At 47.2% G+C, this 21,530-nt stretch overlaps 2 non-coding genes across 2 annotated transcripts; both read left to right on the top strand.

Annotated features, from left to right (window-relative positions):
* Positions 1-289: 289 nt before the first annotated feature.
* Trnay-gua (transfer RNA tyrosine (anticodon GUA)) lies at positions 290-379 on the top strand. Its single transcript is given in 2 exon segments — positions 290-326; positions 344-379. It is a non-coding gene; the product is annotated as a tRNA-Tyr (tRNA).
* Positions 380-7,325: 6,946 nt separating this feature from the next.
* On the top strand, positions 7,326-7,415 carry Trnay-gua (transfer RNA tyrosine (anticodon GUA)). Its single transcript is given in 2 exon segments — positions 7,326-7,362; positions 7,380-7,415. It is a non-coding gene; the product is annotated as a tRNA-Tyr (tRNA).
* The last annotated feature ends 14,115 nt before the right edge of the window (positions 7,416-21,530 follow it).

Raw genomic sequence — 21,530 nt, 5'->3', positions numbered from 1 at the left:
GCATTATGTTTACCTCTGAGACCGTTGAGTAAGGACCAGATTTTCTCGCTATCCGACCGGGCCTCCGTAAATCTCTTCCTGAAATGTTTCCGTTTAGCCAAACCGACCATCGCATTCAACATTCGCGCCGCATGGAGTTCCCGACGCCACATTAAAATGGGGGACACGAGCGCAAGTGAAAGCTCGCCCTGTTTTCTCCCAGGCCACGAGGAACGCCTCGGCTCCCGTTTCTAGGTCACCGCGAATAACGGCACTAGCCACTCAAGGCGAACGCGATCGCGGTCCCGTCCCGTCGATAGCTCAGTTGGTAGAGCGGTGGACTGTAGAGGTTCCCGATGCTGATATCCATAGGTCGCTGGTTCGAATCCGGCTCGACGGAGTTGACTTTTTGGCACTGTTGCATGTTTTAGATTCCTTACTTCTCGTAAATATCCATGACCTATATTTGCGTGCCGTTTTTGTGCACGCAAAAATGTGGAAAATCTATAGGGCGACAGGAAACACCTTTCGTACTCGGACTACGCCTCTCGTCAAGGTTGAAAATATCCGCACCATAAGGTCGGTAAATTAGAAGCGCAGGCAGGCCGCCATTGGAAGGAGAATGAGGTATCTGCGCAGATGTCCAAAGTCGACTAATGGAAGCTGCAGCTAGGCAACCGATAACATGCTAAAACTGCCATGGAAATAGCCCCTTTGCAGCCAGGTCTCCGATTCCTCGCGCAACTTTTGCTAACACTGCAGCTTCATCAGTCAATTATAGGCTTCTCAAACCAAAGCTCTCCGAGTTGGAGCTGAACGGGTGTCCCTTGGGAGTTTTGAGCGACATTTGGGTGACAGTTGACCTCTTTGTCCCTGGTTATGGTGGAACAGACCGATACAATGGCTAGTGGGTGTTGATTAAGCCGGTGTTCCAGGACAGAAGCGCTCGCCTCCCAGTAACTAACTTTGGAATCATAGGGCCGTTCAGGAAAGTGAGTACGGAATCGGCGGTCTCGTATACACTGTTTTGCAACCGAAGCGAACGCTTCGTTAGAGTAGGGAACGGTTAATGCGCTGACTAGGGCAAAGCAAGGGCATTCACTTCGCAGAGAGAAAAGCGAGAGGCCTCACGGAAAGCGCAGACGAGCGCCAGAAGAAACAGGATGTCTAAGGTTTCGGAGGACCAGAGGACCAGAGGACAGTAGCCGCGTAAACCGAAAGTGATGGGCGAGTAGCATAACGTCTCACGTTAAAATGATCGACACAAGATCATCGATGTCCAGCTACAGTAAAGCCATGAACAGTTTTGATGGGTTGAGGGAAATGTCAGAAGCCCACCCAAGAACTCTCGCTCAATTAGAAAGCCACTAAGATCAGTCCATTCACAAAATATCCCGGTGCAATTTAAAAAACAATTTAAAATCTTTAAAAACTATGAATTCTGCTGAGAGAGCAACCCGATGGACAATTATGAAAAAATAGTTAACAGACCGCAGAGACACTTCGTGGCATGCTACAGGGATCAGTTTCAATGATTTCCCGTTTCTATCAAAGAGGTTAGGCAATGGTATCAATGCGCCAGGTACAATCAAACCAGTGAAGTACCTTGAGACGATTCAAGAAGACTGCACCTATCCGAAATCCGGATATGGGGCATATTAGCAAGCTAACGCTGCAATACAAAACCTAGTGCCAGGACCTCAGCCTTGAGAACATTACTGTGGAGTTTCATTCATACACATCACGCGTACAAAGTTCATACGCGTACAAAGTTTCTTTTTCTCGCCAACTCCTCATAAACGCCTCTTATGAAAACACAAAAAATATTCTCTCAGATTTGTATGGCGTACGTGGCCTATTCAGCCTCAGTAAGTTCCCGAACTTTATCTACCAAGTCACCACATCCTAGCGAAACTTTTCGTCGACAGTTGCAACTAAGGGGGTGTTTGCCTCCCAGCCATGCACACCAGCATGAGCGTGTTGCAGTATACCGTGCCAATTGAGCGTGCCCACTTAACAAAGGGCCCGCTACCAGCCGGCGTGTCATCATGCCGGGGTATATGCTCTCCAGGTCCGCAGCAGATGTCCCCAAAGTTTCAAGCTCGAATACCTGAACTAAGACATCGAAACAATTGTCGAAGTGCTTGAATTAGCGGAACCTGTTGCTGTGATTCTGTGTTCATTTTTTTTTTCCTTTTAGGCACACTTTTAGCCTTCCCGGAAAATGCGGGGGTCTTGGGGAGGGGCGTTTGTTATGTTCAAGCGACCACACAGCTCACCAAATCGCGCGCATAGCATGCAGGTTGGACCTCCATGGTACAGGCGACGCCAAGATTCAAAGTGGGGAGCTAGACAGCTATGGAAAGGCTGAGGATAAGCTTTCAGTGGCTCCCCGGACACTGTGGTGTACTCGGAAATCAGAGAGCAGATGAGACTACACGCAGAGGCCTAGAAATCAAAAATAAAAGCAAGATTTGCTTCACAAAAATGACGCCTCAAGTATGACCAAGGTACTAGCTCTACAGAAAGATACCGCTTATGGTCCCTTCCGAAGCATCATCATGATTTTCTATTCTCTATTGACCCCCAGATGAGATTGAGCCTGCCAGAACGACTACCTCGCCTGCCGGAAACGTTAATTCATTGACTGTGACTGAATGCGGCGTTCACTAATGCCTACTCACATCGCATAGGCCAGAGTGGCTCCATCATAACCGTGGAGCATGTTCACTTACAGTGCTCCGCTTACACCGACGCAAGGAGCCGGTTGCAGCAGAAGATGGAATGTCTTAACCCTGGACCAATTACGCTGAGCTTCGTAGTTGGACCATGACATTCTACCTCCTCTCAGCGAAAAGTCTTGGACGCGTTATTTGGCTATCTTGAAGATATTTGCGCCGCTGAGACATTATAGCCCCCCTTATGCGGACAGTCCTCGCTACATCCAATGCCTTTATGTATGACGCTATCTATTTTTTCCCTTTCCACTACTACTCCTCTTTTTACTAATCAACTATCTTTTTCCCATTCCCCTTCCCGAAGAATAGCATGTCGACGTACGCATGTTGGCAAACCTCTCCGCATTTCCTTCTTCAACAAAGAGCTTCTCTCTCTCTGCGGATAATCAGGTTTATATCAGACTATCGTGGCATTATCGACAGCTTTTTTTGTCACTATCTATATTTTCAAAAAAATTTCAATAGTAACGACACTTCATACACCGACAATTCTGGGTTAATAATGCAGCCGATACATTTCTGGATGTAGGTAGCGCCACTCTTAGCCACGAAAGTATACGGCTAAAATGCTGCGACAGATATTCGTAAGCGTACGTACTCTAAAGTCCTGGTTATTGTTTTTCTTTGGTATGAACTTTTTCCAAGGCAGAGAGTCGTAAGGAAGTGAACAGAAAAGGCTTTGAACATCCCCACTGAAAGCTGAACTACAGAAGTTGCACTTCGGGCTCTCAGTCAAAAAAGGTGTAAATCAGGCCTTGTAATTTGAAAGAGGTGAAGACCTTTAGAAGATACCCTGATACGACCCGCTATATGGTTGCCCGGGAAATTCGGACATTGCAGCACGAAAAGTAATTCACAGGTAGTGCGTTCCGGCTGAGAACAGATTGAACGAAGCCCATTATACCTTTCAACACAGCTGCAAAATTAATTTCAACTCGAGGTTGCTAAGGTGCTTTTCTCAAACTTGGCTCGCTTGGCGCTAGCAGGTTTAACTTCCCGCCAACAGCTGCGCGTAGCATTCTCGGAATATAAAACGTCAGGCAAGACATCGAAACCACATTATTTTACCGGAAAAGCATCCTTATCATCATCATACCCGTCAAACGCCAGGAAATCGGCCGAACGGCCCACACGATCTAACATTTGCGGATTGTCCACAGAAGCACGGAGAGCGGCCACGCGCTCTGAAACAACACGCGCACCCACTCAGTTGAGAGGCAGGAGATCGACATTGAGAAACTCTCGCGCGAGCAAAGGCTGGAACGCGAACTTTGGGCCCATAGGGAATAGCTATTTGTGTGCACCGACAACCCATGAATTTTACTTTGACATCTGCCCTTAAAAGTCCACGCACGCACAACAATGTCGCTTTGATTCTGCTGGAGACCTTTCATGCCGAAGAAATGTTAGGCTTGCAAGCAGCATCCTTGGGCGCACGCTGTATTAGCACAATTGGGTTAATTGGAGCACGGTTGCGCTATTGAGCACGAGGTGACTCATGGGTTGAATACCCGGCTACAGGAGCAGTTTCTCGAATCGGACAAACGCGGAAACAGCCACGTTTTGAGATTTTGGTGCACGTTTATGATCGCCGGGGGGAGAAGGGGGGGGGGGGGGGGGCGTGTCTGGATTAATCTGCATGGCTGCAACACGAGGTATTTAAGAGAATCAGGCTCATTACAATTGGCGAGCATAGGATTGTTTCTTCCGCACAACATTAATCCTGATTCGTTGATTGATTTGATTCTAGGGTTTAACGCGCCGACGCAACGCAGGTGATGAGGCGCGCCGTAGTGGAGGACTCCGGATTAATTTTGACCACCTGGGGATCTTTAACGTGTACCGAAATCTCGTATACACGGGCGTTTTTGCTTTTCGCCTCCATCAGAAAAGCGGCCGCCGCGGCCGGGAATCGAACCCGCGACCTCGTGCTCAGCAGCGCAACGCCTTAGAATCCTGATTCGTGTTATCGGGAAAGCAATCTGTTTATTTTTCGGGTACGAACTATGAAGCACAGGAAAACGGGGCTATGATCCCTACTTGCGCCGGTTTTCTTCAAGGCCTCCTTTTTCAGAGCTTGCTGATCGGTCATGCGCTTTGCGAAACCCCTCCGTCGTACTTTCTAACTGGCGGGACCGGTGGGCGGACTTTAAGGCGTCCGACTTTGGGTTTCCTCGTTCGACAAAGGTAAATTTTCTCGTGTTCTTGTTCGGGGTAGAATTGCTCCATTTTAGAGAAACCAATTGGAGTTGATACCACAATGAATTGGCTTCAGTTCTCTGGTGGGAATTTATGTCAAGAATATTTGGGGAAATTTACTTTTTTTTCGTGAATGGTAGTTAATTACGCAAAATTACAGCTGTTATTATTTCCAATTCTAGTGATCGCCAGCACTCACAGACACGAGGAAACCTGGCTACAGCTACACTTACTTGTTTATTTTTGTTTTTGTTTTTCAATTCTTAAAGGTGCCATGCAGACAAAATACAAGTTTGTTTTATTCCAAAGATATTTTTTATGGTGTCATGACACCTGCGATGACATAACCAGGACAGGTCTTTAAGCGAACGTAGTGCGCTGTTTACTCTGCAGCGGACTGCGGAACGCCTTTTTGCCCTTAGTCCTCCTAGATGGCGCCACCGTGCTGTTCAGGGCCGCTGTCTGCCTTTGCATTGTTTCTGACCGTATTTACACCTGGCATGTTTTTGTTGCAATAGGCAGCAATCGTTTCGTGAAACATGGGGAAAGCCCGACAAACAGAGTCACCTAGGGACAATGTCGCTTATGCCAATCGGCCAGTGTCGTGTGAGACAACCACAAAGCACTGGGCTGCTGCATGTGCTGCTATAACAAGTATAGGGCTAGTGCGCTGCTACTTCGGCCGTACACGCAGCGCCACCTGGCAGCCTCCGCGGCATTTTTTGCTTGTCCGGGTCTTAGCGAAGTCAGCCGCCGCCGGTAACGAAGTGTTGCGGGATGGCGCCTGTGCGGGCGAAAACACGCAAATCAGTGTACTGTTGCGTCTACGGATGCCATAACAGCTACGCCAACACTGCTGACAAGCTCCCGAAAACCAGTTTTTATTCCTTTCCGTGGAAGCCGTACGAAGAGGAGCGCAGGCTGCGCTGGATTAGGGCTGTGCGTCGTGCAAGGTAAACAAGCGCGTTTGGCGTCTCTTTTGACAGCTCCCTCCTGGCTTCGGCTTCGGTATTTCTGCCTGCAAAAATAAAAAAGAAAAAAAAAATGTGTTAATGTGGACTGAGGAGTTCTAACATGAGAAAGTTTGTTTGTTCAACAAACTTTCTTCTTCTTGTTAATATGACCTGTTTCATGCAATTTAGTTTATTCACGTGCATTTAAGACTCTATTTACTGCAAGTAAAAAGGACGGATTGAGCAAATGTTTAAGGTTGTGCACCCATACGTGAATCCTTACCGTAAGTTGTGGCTTGCGCCCAGAATGGGCGCGGTGAAGCGAGTGCAGCTGCAAGTGCTTCAAACTCTGTCCTCCTCGTTTTGATGCGGTGGGCCATCGTGCTTGTGATGCGGTGCTTCCGCTCTTGGTGCCATCTGCGACAAAATGTGCCATTTTGTATAAAATGCACAACACGCTGTGAAGCACATAAAGGCTGCAGATATAACAAACCTGTCTACAGCAGCCTGGCCCAGGGTTAAAAGCACGATCTCCGCTATCTGCTCCACGCTTTTTTTCACAAACGTTTTGTAATACGTTTCCTCTCTCTGCTCCAGCATAGCGAGCAGGTTGCACCTGTTTATTGTCAGGGGTACCACGCTCGCCACCTGCATGGTTGCGTACGTTTCTCGCGCTTCCCCGAGCAGCGATCTGACAACCTCGATGCCGAGATTGAGACTTTCGTCTACAGCTTCTGTGGAAGCACCGGTTGGATCTGCATTTTCGTCGTGGCTGTCCTCGCACGCGATCATGTCCGCGAACGCACACCTCACGCCCGAGAATTGGGTGCAGTGCCAACAGCCGCACCCACGGTGCTTTTATGTTTGCGGGTACTTTCGTAAATTTCACTGTTTACGCCACCATTCTTGCTGCTGTAAAATGAATGTGCTGTAAAATGAATGAAGCACAAACAGCTCGTTCTGCAAGCTTAAAAGTCCTGCCTCACTTGCGTTTGCTTTTGCCGGCCTCAACCAATCGCACAGCTGTGCATATGACGGCATATGTTCTAGTGCGGGAAATGAGTTTGTGAGTCGCATGGCCATGCCTTTTTTTCATTGTTATATACCTTATTTGAGCGAAGTTTACGTTAAAAGTGGTGCCAGTAGGATTCTAACGAGGCAATCTTTCGGATGAACCAAACTTTGGCTTTGTCTGCATGGCCCCTTTAACACGTACCTCACTCTTGACCTGGCTGAGCAGTGGCAGTTTCGTGATTAAATGCTCTAAAGTAGCAGTGGGTTTGTTTATTCAAACCTCGACAAAGCCCGCGCCGTAAGGAGTAAAAGGAGTAGTCCGAGCACAAGTGAACGCTCGGCCTGTTGTCTCCAACGCCTCAATGAACCACCCGCGCCTATTGCTAGGTCAACGCGAATAATAGCTGTGCCCACTCAAGGTTGCTGTGGTGGTGGGGACGTTCCGTCGATACCTCAGTTGGTAGAGCGGTGGAGTGTAGAGGTTCTTAACACTGATATCCATAGGTCGCTGGTTCGAATCCGGCTCGACGGACGTGATTTTTTTTTTACTTGATTTACTTTTTTCCATTGTTGGTGGCCTCCCATTTTTTAAGGCGGTCGAACTACTCGGACGCACGCTGTATCAGCTGCGCATAATATTCCCGTACGCCACCCCATGGGCCAAATTCCCCACCATATAGGTCATACCCCCCCCGTGCTTGCACACAATGGCAGTGGGTGTTCTCGAATTTCCACCGCTATTTCTAACACCACGCCGCCACTGAGCTAACCATATCGAGGGTTATCCCGACTTCACCGGCTCTACCCCGCCCCAGCTCACCAACCGCTCCTGTACACGGTCGCGTGCCCCCTGCGCAGCCGCAGTATACCCAAGCCGGCAACCTGTGGTCCCGGTACGGCGCGTGGAATATGCAGTTGAGGGAGAGGACGTCGACCCAGCGGAACTCGCCACACCCGCCTGGGCCCGCGTCCGAAGGAAGCAATAATCCTTTGGCATGCAGCTGGCTTCATGTTTCTTCAGCCCCTCAATGCTCTCCACGGAACTCCAGCACAAACCGAGGCAGGCCACCTACTCGCCAACGCTCAGCGGCGGCACCATTACCGGCGACACAGATATCAAAATCATCCGCAGGCCGCCGGACGATCTTGGCTGTGGGGATCGCGACTTTCACGCGAACTCCTTTTGACTAGCTTTCGCTGGCGCGACGGGAGCCATTGCGAGAGCGCGCCAGCACTGAGCGAGTGACAGGGAGTGCTGCGAGCGCCAGACGAGGTCGGACGTGCAGCGTATCGGCTCCGGCCATTATCGACTGGAACCGCTGACCAGCGCAATGCACCCCGAAAATTTTGATGTCTTCGGACTCCAAACATTGGAAGGATCCCGCAGACACCGCCCTAGCCCTTGCCTACACATACCCAGCTTTCTCGCTCAAAATTTCAAACTCTCAAGAACCTAGCAAAAGCACTTTAGGAAAGTGATATTTGGCATAATGTCAGAAGTCAACGTAAAGATGAAAACACTAAAATAACTTTCCAGGTTTCTGAATATTTTTGTGTAATTCGCTGTCAAATCTTACTCCCCATGCATTTCTATGGGATAGTTTCCATGGCTCAGGAACCTAGCCGCGCAACGTGCGCGACTTGAAACTGTGCTCAAAGCAAGCATTCACCCCAAATATTAGCTGTGCAAAATAACTTTTCATTTGGCTAACAAATTGCAGAGTAATCACTGTTTAAAGGACTGCCATGAGCGGGAAAGCTGCACATGGAAAAAAATTTGACCGTGTATCCAATCATGCCATCCCCCTTCAGCTAAACGGCTTTCGCACTGAGCATTTGTATGTGTAATTATGTCCAAGCTTTTCTGTCGGAACGAACTGCCACCATACAGTTGGGCAGCCGCCAATCGGCTCTCATTCATCTCCTGCCGTGCAGAACAACACCACAGGGGGCAGTGCTTTCACTCACCACTGCTATTCAGTATCGCTGCAATTAACCTCCCCTCGCTCTTATCGAACATTCCATCCTTACATCACAGCCTCTATGCTGATGCTATTTCTCTAAGGGTGACTGGCGGCAGCGACGCCCATGTTGAATCTGTCCTCCAGCAAGGACCCGACTATTGGGCTTTTTACGCCAGCTCTATTGGCCTCACTTATTCACCGATGAAGACCGAACTTTTCGCCCTCAGAACTCGCAGCTGAATCCAGCACGCAACCTCCTGACATCCCGATACAACTCTGCTCAATCCCGTCACCCAAGGTATCCTGCATGAGAGTACCGGGGCTTCTTCTCCAGAAGAACTGTTCCAACGCAACATTTATTTCAGTCACATATCTTGCCCCTAACTTCGCCTTCACTTTCCCCCGCGGGTCGAGATCGACTGCTAGCGTCCCACGCCCTCCCGAATAATGAACACGAACACTTACAAAGAGTTCGGAGTGACACAAGGAATTATGCCCTTTTCTCTAAAAAATGGCCTCTTTTTAAGGTTGTTTTATACGTGAACGACGACCCCATCTTCAGTTTGTCCCCTGGACGAAACCTGTGAAAGGGCACACACTCGACAATGGTTATAGGTCTTATCTGCAGTGTACCTGAAGAGAATGGGCACAAACTGGTCAAGAGTTAAGGTGCCCCTCCTTGTTTTTTTTTTTTTATTAACTCAAGTTCAGGACACAAGAACTGAATATGAAACTACAACAATTCATATTTTCCCCACCCTCTTTTATTCCCTCTTCCTACCCTTTCCTCCACCAGGGCGTCTTTCCTCCTTCGCATTAAAGCCCCTCAATCAACCAATCCCCAATTTGGAAACGGCCGTTCGGAATTTTTCTAGAGGTCTCATCTCACCTTTGACCCTCAAGTTTCTCCTACAAAATATTCCCACTTGGGGAGTTGACCTGGACAGAAGCCTTAATGGGCGTAAGCGTCAACGAGATCGCTCACCGAGCCGCTAGTGGGCTCACCGTTCGAGTAGCCCCGAACATCACTCCTCACGATGGTGCCCACTAAGCCCGCGATCGGTTCCTCTCATTTCAAGACATTAGATCCTACTACCGACTGTCACGCCGCCTTCTATCTGCTACAGCACCTCTCTTCTCTTGCGCTGAAAAACACCTCTGGCGTCTCGTTAAGGCACACCACCTTACGTTCTAAGTACCATCTTTACCATCTCTATTCCTCTTCATATCTATCCCCTCTATGCCAGGCCTGCGGAGCTGTAGACACCCAGGACCACTGTATGTGGCAACGTCCCTAACGCCATGCATCCTTCGCAAAGGTTGTAGCTGCCCACATAACTAGCCTGCCATCCAACTATACGCCTACAACGAGGCCGCTGCTCCCACTTTGGTGTACGCAGCAGCCACGAGCATGCCTTACTATTCCAGGGTTAACGAAGAAGCGAGATTGTCCGACGCTAGCACTACAGCAGCTAACTCTTATCTAACTACACGAGCGATACAGCGACCGCACCCATATTTACACCGATGGCTCGGTAACCACCTCTGGTTCTGCCGGCGCGGTGGTTATACTACGATTGTCGATGACCACGGAATTCAAGATAGCCCAACCCACAACTTCCACGGCTACCAAACTTACCGCCATCCGTTGCGCCCTTCACACCATTGAACAAGCCTCATGCCGAAGATGGGCGGTCTTCTGCGACTCCAAGCCTGCGCTCCAATCGCTCCAGTCAACCCTGTGCCGTGGACCCCATGAACAGCTGCTGGCCGAGATAAGGCTACTGTATGACCATGCTGCTCAAGCGGGTCATGACATTGCCTTCCAGTGGCTTCCCAGTCACTGCGGCATTGTCGCCAATGAAAGTGCGGATGCTCCCGCCCGCTTGGCACAGCAAAAGTCAGATACCATATCTATTCCATTATCCAGGACGGACGCCGCTAGGACTCTCTGCAAACTTGCCCGGGAAAACACGATACCCAAATGGACCACCCAAGAGTTCACGAGCTCTCGTATTCATGCCCTGGACCCGCATCTTCAGTGTCCTCTCCCATTAGGCCTCCCACGGACTGATACAACCGTCCTTTGCCGTCTCTGGCTTGGAGTCGCCTTCACAAATGCCTACTCCCATTTGATTGGAATGGCAAACAGCGAGGTGTGTGAGTTTTGCGACACACCGCAGACCATACGTCATCTTCTATGCGAATGTCCGCGTTTTTCATCGGCAAGAAGGCAACTCTCCTCAACTTTACGGAAGCTCGATTCTCGGCGGCCGTTCTCTGAGGAGAAAATCCCGGGCCACTGGCCTTCACCGTCATCTACGCACAAGGCCACAAAAGCGCTCCTGTGCTTCCTAAAAACAACGAACTTGCACAGCAGACTGTAGCACAAGGGACTACTTTCTATGAAGTCAATGAACTCTATCGCCTATAGCGTCGTGGCGCTGGCCACACCTCTTCACGCTCTCTCTTTACCTTCCCCTTCTTTTACTGCTTTTCATTTTTTTCCCATTGTTCCCCTTCCCCACGTGTAGGATAGCAAACTAGGCCACAGCCTGGCTGACATTCCTGCCTTTCCTTTACATTTATTCCTTCCTTCCTTCCCTAAACCCACTACCCCCTTTCATGGATAGAGAGCGTTGGGTAAGGGCGCTGGGCAGCTCGGACCGTGAGGTCCAGGAAACCATCATCTGCTCTGGTCACCTGCGGGCTCCGGCTCAGGTCACCCCCTTTCCCAATTAGCCTTTCTTGCTTTAACTTCAGTTTTTATTACTACTACTACTACTACTACTACTACTACTACTACTACTACTACTACTACTACTACTACAATTACCACTACTACTAGTATTTCTGTGTCGTAGGAGGAGGAAAGGGATATCTTTAATGATAAGGAAAAGTCAGCCTAGCAGCGAGCTTGGCTTGCTACTCCCCACGGACATGGGAAGGACGAAACACGCGAAGACTGAAAAACGCCCACAAGCAGTGACAAACGTGGAAACTCACGCGGAAACTGACGGACGTAGCGACGCACACACAGCACAGGGATGGGGTATGGTTAAGGCAAACTTTCACAGGATTTTGTTCAATGCGGATTCACCGAGAAAGGGAACCAAGGATAGTCCGCGTCACTGCGGCAGGGGAGTGCCATCCCACACTCATGTGTTTTCAGCAGATTAAGCGACGAGGTGTAGTGTACGTTTCGCTGGAAGAAAAATATACATACACCTGAAAGAAAGCTGTTGTGGTAGGGTGCACAGATTTCTCAGAAAACTTCGCAGTCGGAGAAAACCTTCAAGGGGATAGTAAACGGGGCGAGTTGGTGAAAATTCATTTTTGATTCAACATCGCAACTTGGGTGTGAGCAAACGAAGACGAGGACATGGGCGCTGTCTCTAAATTTTATTTTCATTAAGCAAATCTGTTGGGCAAGGTGGTGCATTATGATTAAAAAAAACTCCCACCTCCCCTCGCGGGAACCCCTGTGTAGATGCGACGCATAGGCGGAGCGGCGAAGGGAACTCGTTTTATAGCGCGCATAACGTTGAGGGGACTGCGTAAGACGGTCCCAGTCGATGACGACGTTGGCGTACTTGTAAAGCGGCGTGGACTCTAGGTGTTTGAGCCAAGCGTGGATGTTGCTTCGCCGGAGAACGGCACACCGGTTATATGCGCAGCGCGCCCGAAGGAGAGGAAACCGCGGAAGAGAGAGTACTGCACATGCGCCGGCCCCAGCGCGTCTGCCGCGGCTATGACGCAACGTGCCGCGGCTATGACGCAACACAATCCAACACAATCCACTTTAATCAAATCCAATCCAAATCCAATCCAACCGAATCCAAGCCAAGCCAAGCCAAGCCAAACCAAGCCAAGCCAAGCCAATCCAATCAAATCCAATCCAATGCCCCTCGCCAGAGAGTGTTCGTTATCGGAGAGGAGAGGGGGTGAGCGGCGGAGAGCGCAGCTCGCGCGGCGAGGAGAATGGCAGAGGGGTGGACAACGCCAACAACGACGACGACGCCGGAGGGACAAGGCGAGTGAATCAGATGCTCTGCATCTAAAAAAACTCCCACCTCCCCTCGCGGGAACCCCTGTGTAGATGCAACGCATAGGCGCAGCGGCGAAGGGACCGCGTTTTATAGCGCGCATAACGTTGAGGGGATTGCGTAAGCCGGTCCCAGTCGATGGCGACGTTGGCGTACTTGTAAAGCGGCGTGGACTCTAGGTGTTTGAGCCAAGCGTGGATGTTGCTTCGCCGGAGAACGGCACACCGGTTATATGCGCAGCGCGCCCGAAGGAGAGGAAACCGCGGAAGAGAGAGTACTGCACATGCGCCGGCCCCAGCGCGTCTGCCGCGGCTATGACGCAACACAATCCAACACAATCCACTTTAATCCAATCCAATCCAAATTCAATCCAAGCCAAGCCAAGTCAAGCCAAGCCAATCCAATCCAATCCAATCCAATCCAATGCCCCTCACGAGAAAGTGTTCGCTATCGGAGAGGAGAGGGGGTGAGCGGCGGAGAGCGCAGCTGGCGCGGCGAGGAGAATGGGGGAGGGGCGGACAACGCCGACGACGACGCCGGAGGGACAAGGCGAGTGAATGAGATGCTCTGCATCTAAAATAGAGCGCGACTTGGACAACGACAGTAAAGAAGGACGACGGGACAAGCGCTCGGGGTAAAGAAGGACGACGGGGAGAGCTTGTCCCGTCGTCCTTCTTTACTGTCGTTGTCCAAGTCGCGCTCCATTTTATTGAAATTTTATTTTGTTTCGTGTTCTTACGTTCAAAATACATTTCAATTGAGAGTCTGCAGCGCCCGTGTCACCTTCTTCGTTGGTCCTCATCAGGAATCGGCTTCGCTTCTCCCGTTAGATTTTAAAGGAAGGACACTCCTGTTTGAGGAATTTTCTTTGTGAGTATCAGTTTATTACACAAAATCGGAGCCATCATTATTTCCCCTTCTAGTCATCGCTCACACGAAACAGCAAGCTAGAACTATATTTCCTTGTTTTTCATACCGCTTTCTGTGCGAATTTCTTGCACCTAAAAATTCATCTGGCTGACCAACGAGAGTTGCATGGCTAAATGCTCAAAAAAGTCATGCTTTTCTCCAGGGCACACGTCTGCAATGCCCTCGTGTACCCTGCCATGCTGTACGGCGCACGCATCACCACGATCGACGCCCGCACAATTCACAAACTCCACCGGTTATGGGCCGTCTCCTCTGGCGTTCTACATATGAACTTCAACCTGTGTTGGAGTCTGGAAAAATGAAGTGTTGGTCTTGCGAACTTACAGCTCAAGCTGACCGTACAGCGCTTCTTGTACTTCCGCGACCAGCCGGACTCTCTTCCGAGCGGTATTACAGAGTCTTGGCTCCGCACACCTGGCCAGGTGGGTCGCCACGTCAGCAGGCCTTAACCACACGCTATGTCTCACCGGGTTCTACAGAGAGGTAGCTGTTGCATTCGTGACCTTGGAGGAGCAGTTTTCGTGGGAAAACCTCCTCACCGCTAAACCCCGAAGGCTTTACTGGGACCTCCAGGCGAAAGTCCTCCTGCCTCCACTTTATTGGCAGCCTTCCGAGAGAGCGCCAGGCACGAACGTACTGAGGCGCGTGCGAGCTCTTCCTGTGCCCACGGGGTCTAAAGATTTCTTCTTTCGCTTTCACGTCGGAGTGTTGCCCGTTATGGCGCGGCAGGAGTCTCGGGGCTTCTTTATGCCTGACGGCGCAGGATGCATACTGTGCAGGCAAACGGAGACGCCTGAGCACGTCTTCCTTGCATGCAACACTGCCCTCTACTTTTGGGACGAAATACAGACTTTCTTTGACCCACGATGGCAGATAATTTGGTCGAACCTCAGGTACTAGTGCGAAGGGCGGCGTAGGAATGTCCGGTCCTTCGCGAAATGTTCTCGTCCTGCAGCCTCCACTCCCTCTGGAGGGCACGGGTGGACGCGGTCGAGTGCGCGGTGAGACAAAAATTGGCCGCGTATCTGCTCCTTTCGTTGCAAATGCCGTCAAAAGACGATAGTCTTTATCGGCTTTTGCTAAGTAAATGCCTCCCTTCGCTTTCCCGCTCACCTCTCATGTTGTTCCTCTTGCGTCGCGCTCCTCCCAAGGTAAAGACGCCAAAGGTTTGCCTAAATCATTTTAAATTTCCCGTGTTCCACTGCACCAAACCGGGTGTCTCGATGCGAACGCTGCCGTACGGCGAAGACGCGCGTTAATCGAGGCGCCCTACTTCAACGTTTATGGAACCGCGTTTCCCTACTCCACGTGCGTTTCAAGCAGAACGTGGAACATATCTAGTGGAACCTTGCGTATCTGTTGCCGGTTGATTTCTTAAAATGGCGCCAGAAGCTAAAGTGGCGCGGGCGACAGCAGGCGACGGCGGAGTGAATTCTTTTTCTGCAGTTGATGAAGTATTTAATTTCCGAAAAGTCAAGCATGTTTGATTTTTTTATAAAGGAACACTGCAAATATCACTTCTGTATTGATTTGTTGTCTCATATTTGCGTAATGTCTTGTTCTTCTTCAACAATGTTGACAAGTATGAACATTACACCGGACATAGACGGATAGATTTAGCTGTGACTATATAAGACTATTGCGCAGGCATTGTTTTGCTTTGGCCGGGTGGCTGAATCGAGTCACAGACAGACAGACGGAAAGACAGACAGACAGACAGACATACAGACAGACCAAAATTTCTGGGTTTAAGTAGCCCAAGAAAGACTATCGTCTTTAAAAACCCGCCTGGCGTCACTTCGTTCAGAAGGTAAACTGGGCGACGAGTGCGCTGGAGGGACCCGAGTCGGACGAGGCACTGCGCGAGGCACTGGCGAAAGGTGGTCAGGCGGCGAGTTCCTTTAAAACAAAGGAGTCCACCCGCCGAGATAAACGCGTGTCTGTCTCGCCTATACTTATCCTGCGTAGCACATACGCTGCAAGGGGTGAGTGGGCATTGAAGGGATGCACGCCAGATACTCTAGGCTGCAGTATTTACCTTGTACAAGTCTTTATGTCCGTTTTCTTTTCTTTTGATTTCTCTCGTCAAGTCTGATTCATGATTTATTTATTTATTTATTTATTTATTTATTTATTTATTTATTTATTTATTTATTTATTTATTTATTTATTTATTTATTTATTTATTTATTTATTTATTTATTTATTTATTTATTTATTTATTTATTTATTTATTTATTTATTTATTTATTTATTTATTTATTTATTTATTTATTTATTTATTTATTTATTTATTTATTTATTTATTTATTTATTTATTTATTTATTTATTTATTTATTTATTTATTTATTTATTTATTTATTTATTTATTTATTTATTTATTTATTTATTTATTTATTTATTTATTTATTTATTTATTTATTTATTTATTTATTTATTTATTTATTTATTTATTTATTTATTTATTTATTTATTTATTTATTTATTTATTTATTTATTTATTTATTTATTTATTTATTTATTTATTTATTTATTTATTTATTTATTTATTTATTTATTTATTTATTTATTTATTTATTTATTTATTTATTTATTTATTTATTTATTTATTTATTTATTTATTTATTTATTTATTTATTTATTTATTTATTTATTTATTTATTTATTTATTTATTTATTTATTTATTTATTTATTTATTTATTTATTTATTTATTTATTTATTTATTTATTTATTTATTTATTTATTTATTTATTTATTTATTTATTTATTTATTTATTTATTTATTTATTTATTTATTTATTTATTTATTTATTTATTTATTTATTTATTTATTTATTTATTTATTTATTTATTTATTTATTTATTTATTTATTTATTTATTTATTTATTTATTTATTTATTTATTTATTTATTTATTTTGTAACTCAAAGGCCCCAGGGGGGAGGGTGTATTGCATGAGGGGTGGGCAAGCACATCAGCAGCATGGCAACAAATACAAAGAAGACGATCAGTCAAGATAAGCAATTTCAATGGCACACTTGAAGTTGACGTTACTGGTAATAGTGGCAATGTTGGCGGAAAGGGTGCTCCATTCGTGCGCACTGAAGATAAAAAATGACCGGTGAAAAGTTGTGGTCAGGGTACGTGGGACATACACGGCAATGGGCTGAGAATGGCGAGAGATATGATGCGCTGGAACTATGATCTGGTTATTGCGGGGAAGAGTGTAAAAGAATCGGTGATAAAGGCAGAGACGAGATATGTGGCGGCGGGATTCCAATGATGGCAGGTGGAGCTGACGTTTCAATACTGAGATGCTGGAACGGAAAGAGTATATTGATAGAATGAAGCGCGCAGCACTATTTTGAACGGTTTCGACGGAGTGCGTAAGTTAGCTTGATGTGGGTCAAAGAGAGCACTGGCGTACTCTAATTTAAGCAGGACAAATGTTTTGTACGCTAATAATTTAGTTGCATGCAGTCGGAGCGGAGGACACATTTCTGCGCAAGAAGCCCAGGGCACGGTTAGCAGAATTAGTCAAACCCGGTTATAGCAAACTGTAATATGTGCTACGATTAGTTAGATATATCCAATAGTTCGATATAGTCGAACCAGCCTATAACGAATTTTTTGTTAGGAGTTCGCAATAGGCGAGAACACCACCTCCCACCCCCTCCCTCCCCTATCCCCGCATGCAGAAGCGCACACAATAAGGTATGCAATTACCATACACAAAGCAATCCATTTATTGCAAGCAATAAAGCTACTTTCCGCCTTATCAGCCTACTTTGCGAAGAAGCGGTGATTTTATTTTCACGTTCGTTTTAAAGGCATCAACTAGCACAGCATTCTCTACACGAGACATCGTCTGCATCATGTTCAAGTCCGTGTCCTTCCCTATCGAAGCAATAATGGCGGGGCACATCGACTGCCGAAAGCGTTTCCCAAGCGTCAGACAGCTTTCACTCTCGCCATCATCCGCTCTTCGGTGCTATCGGCAGCACCATCTGCCATGACATCGGCGATGGTGTCTGCGTCCAAGGGGCTGGCAATGACGGCAACGTCGTCGCAAAAATTCAGGAAATTTTTCAAGGACTCTTTTCGGCACAGCAACGGAAACGAATTGGCGAGCTCTTCGCACAGTTCGCCGATGATGCCGTCTTCGTCCGGACTCGCTGACTGGCCAGGTTCTGTCACGAGTCACAAACGGTTACGGAAAGTGCCGGGAGCCACGTCATCTATGCAAAGCTCAACATCGCAATCGCGGCCAATCAACATCTCAATCACCGCTCCGAGACCATGCATTTCGGTGGCAATTCTAGGCGCACCGAGTTCGATATATCAGATGTGAAATTTGTTATAAGGAATATGTTTCGCATGTATTTTCGTAATTGATTTCTTTTTGTTCGATATATAGCATAATTCTCTCTATCCGGGTTCGTTATAATCTGGTTTGACTGTAGTAATGAAGTTGATGTGATGGGTCCAAGTTAGATCATGGGAGATGATAATACCAAAGTTCTTGAATGAGTCAGTGACAACAATTGCGGCGTTATTACAGACATACGTGATATTTATATAATTGCGACGTCGGTTGAAGGAAACTAATGAGGACTTGCTAACGTTAATTTTCATCTGCCATTTCAGGCTCCATTCCTGGATATTAAATAAATCTTGTTGAAGGATAGCGTTATCGTCTGAGGTTAGTATGGGACGGTAAATTACGCAATCATCTCCGAAAAGACGGTTATTAGATAAGACAGTAAGCCGCAGAACATTAATGTAAATTAGAAATAATAATGGGATTAGCACTGTTCCCTGGGGAACACCAGATAGTAAAGGAGATAAGCAGTAAGAGTGCGAATTTACATGAACAAACTGCTTGCGGCGGATTAAAAAATTTTGTATCCAATTAAGAACATCCGGGTGTAGGTACTATTAACCCTAATCAACCTAATCAAATTTCCTTGCTCGACAACTCTGGCAACATCGTCTCAGAAATGAATTGTGCTGACGTCCTGAACATTTTTTCTGTGCCGTTTTTAACCACGAGCTCTCTGATAATCTTCCGGATGCACATTACCTTTCACATACCCCAATGCAAAGTATTATATTCAATCCTCACGGCATCGCTGAAGTGATTGACTCATTATCGAACTCGTCTTCAATAGGAATTCACCGCATCAATGCAAAAATCCTAAAGAACACTAACCACATAAGCATCCTCCTCTTGTCACTCATATTTCAACAGTCACTTGATACAGGCTCTGTCCCAGAAGACTGGCGTATCGGGAAGAATACTCCGGTTTTTAAGAAAGGCGACCGGTCGTCACCCAACAACTATCGCCCCATTTCCATTACCAGCATGTCTTCTAAAATCATGGAACATGTATTGTACTCCCATATATAGTTTTTTTTCTATCATCTGTGAACTTCTTCCATCCAAATCAGCACCGGTTTCGTAAAAATTTATCTTGTGACACCCAGCTTGCCCTTTTTCTTCATGATTTGCATACTTATCCAGGCAAAAACGTCGAAAGTTTGAGTAGGAGCCGGGCGTGAGGTACTTTATCGAAAGCCTTCTCGAAGTCCAACAACGGGAACGTTTTTGCCTGGAGGTACTGGGCTGTTTTCGACTCCACGGTTAACTAAATACGAAAAATGAATGAAACTCGGTGTAATGGCATATTCGTCGTATCGGCCTATTGCAGTATGATTTCTCTTAGGATACCCAGATCGGATTCAGAGTCAGAGAGCATTCACAAGAAAGTTGGCTTTGCCGCAACGTGTTTTGGTGTCGGAGCGCCGGGCACGATTGAGACATTGCGGGGTAGCGAAAGGCTCTGCGCTACGAAAAGCTTTAGTGCTAGTCTGCACTTATTACACTCGCCATGGAGGAAAGAAAACCTACTTCGTCGCATTTCGCAGGCTAGCATAGAAGCTAGCGCAGAAAACTGTATGTCCCTAGCAGTCCTGAAGCGTCCACGGTGCCTCACTCGAGCCAAAAGTACGAGCTCCACGGCACGAGGTTCGCGGCATGAAGTATATTCTAGTTCGCGATTAAAACGAACGTCCCGGTGTGCGCAGCTACTTTGCGGTCACCATTGAAGTTGCCGATCGTTGGAAACATTATATACTACCACCGATGCGGTTTCAGTCAAGAAGGGCCGTGGGAGCAAACAGCTCGTCTGCTCGCTCCCACACCAATCCAACAACAAAATAACACGAATTCGACATTAACGTGCGCTGCATATTTAGACGAGGGACAGTCCCTGTCCCTTGTCCAAATATGCAGCGCACGTTAATATCGAATTCAAGACTATACCAACTAGCCCCTAAACAAGCCTTTGTTAATTTCAGCAAAATAACATTATACTTATTTGCAGGCATACTTGTTTGCAACGTCCGAAAACGGGAGGCCGTATACAGTCGGCATATAAATGCATTGCGCCGGAAGCACTCGTTTTTCAGACCGGGTGGTCGATACCGTGCGACCTTATGCGTGTACACGAATGTTGGCCGCCCTTCTTTCTTCAGCCGCCCGAGTTGCAAGCAGCGAGGCACTAAGGAGTGCATTATGCAAGGGCCACTCGTAGTATATGCACTGCACACGTTAGCCATGTGTGAGCCGCAAAGACCGCATTAGTGGCTGTTATGTTACCGTTTGTGCCCAGTTTTACAGGGATGGTATCAAGTATGGGCCTCCGCCGAAATTGTCAGTGAATGTCCGCTAGCAACGGTGTGGGTCACAGCCCCACTCCGTATGCGACCACTGTCGACCAGCAGTACGACGAGATCCTTGAATAACACTGAAGTCCCCACGCCTTTGGCAGTGGAGCGCACGGGGCTATAGACAAAAGCGCAGTGCCCTGCAAATTCATTCCCAAACGCTAGAGAAACCTCCGGACATCTTAGCTTTACAAGAAGACCGTACGAAAGTTAAGATCCCCGGGTACAAATCTCTTCAAAGCTTTCATGACTCCAAAACAGCGGTTGTAATTCAACGCGATATTCCCGCCGAAAGGCTTCAATTCGATAGTGTTAATATCCCTCATGACCTTGTTAGCCACAACTTTGTTATTTTGTTTTTCCTTGCTAAAAAGAAGCTCGGAAAATTCAGTGCCCTTCCACTCTGTGAAGAAGGATGACCAGCGAAGCTCTGGTGCGTAATGTTGGCGTCGCCTTAGCAGCTAATTGTCGTATAATTGGTTTCAGGATAATCCCGGCAAAACAAGAGTTACATCCGTTTTCTGTAACCATACTCCCTCCGTGGATGGGCGTGTATTGACAGCAAATACTAATTCTGTAACGTTTGCAACTTCACTGCCAGTTAATTCTGGCAAGTCAATGAAACTCGGAGTAATGGTAGAGTCAGGGGCGGATCCAGATTTTGTGTGTGTGTGGGGGGGGGGGGGGGGTGGTCAGCTTCTAACCGTGATGATGATGGCGGTGATGAGTAGGAGGAGGAGGATAGTAGCCTTTTTTATTCACAGAAATTTCGGAAAGCCAAAAGTAGAAGAAATAGAAAAACATCATCAACTAGACTTTTTCTACTACCTGAGGGTCATCTTCTTGGGGGTATAAATTCAAAAATTAAGAGGGGGGTCAGTACATCCGGACCCCCCTTTGGAACAACCAATGGGTAGAGTCGTTTTAGCGGCTAATTGTTTCCGGATACTTCGTGGGATAATTTGTTTCAGGATA

Source organism: Haemaphysalis longicornis, unplaced genomic scaffold, assembly GCF_048455015.1.
Source record: "Haemaphysalis longicornis isolate Haplotype H1 unplaced genomic scaffold, Haemaphysalis longicornis Haplotype H1 scaffold_1, whole genome shotgun sequence".
Taxonomy (NCBI): domain Eukaryota; kingdom Metazoa; phylum Arthropoda; class Arachnida; order Ixodida; family Ixodidae; genus Haemaphysalis; species Haemaphysalis longicornis.
The sequence above is the reverse complement of the archived record's forward strand: the minus strand, read 5'-3'. Positions and strand labels throughout refer to the sequence as shown.